A 763-nucleotide genomic window follows, 5' to 3' on the forward strand; every position below is an offset into this window, starting at 1 on the left:
CAACAATGGCTCGTCTCTCGGGCAGCATCTCAAACCCGAACGATGGCACTACTTATAACCTTTATATGACGTTAGTAAAAGGTAGGTTGCTACGAATAGGAGTTTATATGGCCTCCTGTCTATGACATGTGCTGCAGTCACAAACCATAAACAAGACTCTACATTAACTTCGACAACTCCGCTGAATAACATAAGAATTCCTAGGACTCGACTAAAGCTAGGGCTCTGATACCAAATCTGTAACGACCTCTTCCCTCGATTGTTATCCTCACGAGACTTAACGAGTAAACCCGCCAATTTCAAAACAAGCCTTAGTTAAGCCTTCACACAATTTAAACTCAACTTACAATTTTTAACATCATAGTTCATGTAAACCAAATATTCACAACATTTAGACGTGGCTTCTAAATACAAACAACCAGATTTGATACTTCCATACGATTTCAACATAATATGAAGTAGTCATTACATAACATTAAGTTCTAACTAGTACATTTTCAGTAACTATTAATCATTACAAGCTTGACTATTTGACACAAACCGACCTCTAGGCAGCGGAGCTACTCTGAGTGGAAGTCTAGAGATGCCATTACCTAGGTTGTAGCCAGCCTCGCGATGCTGAGTAAAACTCTAGAATTGATTACTTATCTGCAAAAGAAAATATGAAGGGGTGATTCTCACAGACTCAGTGATCATCGACTCCGTGAGAAGGGCGTAGATGGGAAACAAGCTAAAGGTAGAAGATTTGAAAATTTTAAAAATA

General features: G+C 38.7%; 1 long non-coding RNA gene across 1 annotated transcript in view; it reads right to left on the bottom strand.

The window, feature by feature from the left end:
* Positions 1-315: 315 nt before the first annotated feature.
* LOC110426300 (uncharacterized) overlaps positions 316-763 on the bottom strand; it is a 1,744-nt gene continuing 1,296 nt past the window's right edge. Inside the window, exon 2 of the long non-coding RNA XR_002446121.1 lies at positions 316-648. This is a non-coding gene — a long non-coding RNA (uncharacterized LOC110426300). The remainder of the gene's footprint in view (positions 649-763) is intronic.

The sequence above is a fragment of the Theobroma umbraticum genome, unplaced genomic scaffold (genome assembly GCF_002168275.2).
Source record: "Theobroma umbraticum cultivar Fairchild unplaced genomic scaffold, ASM216827v3 scaffold_55.0, whole genome shotgun sequence".
Lineage (NCBI taxonomy): Eukaryota > Viridiplantae > Streptophyta > Magnoliopsida > Malvales > Malvaceae > Theobroma > Theobroma umbraticum.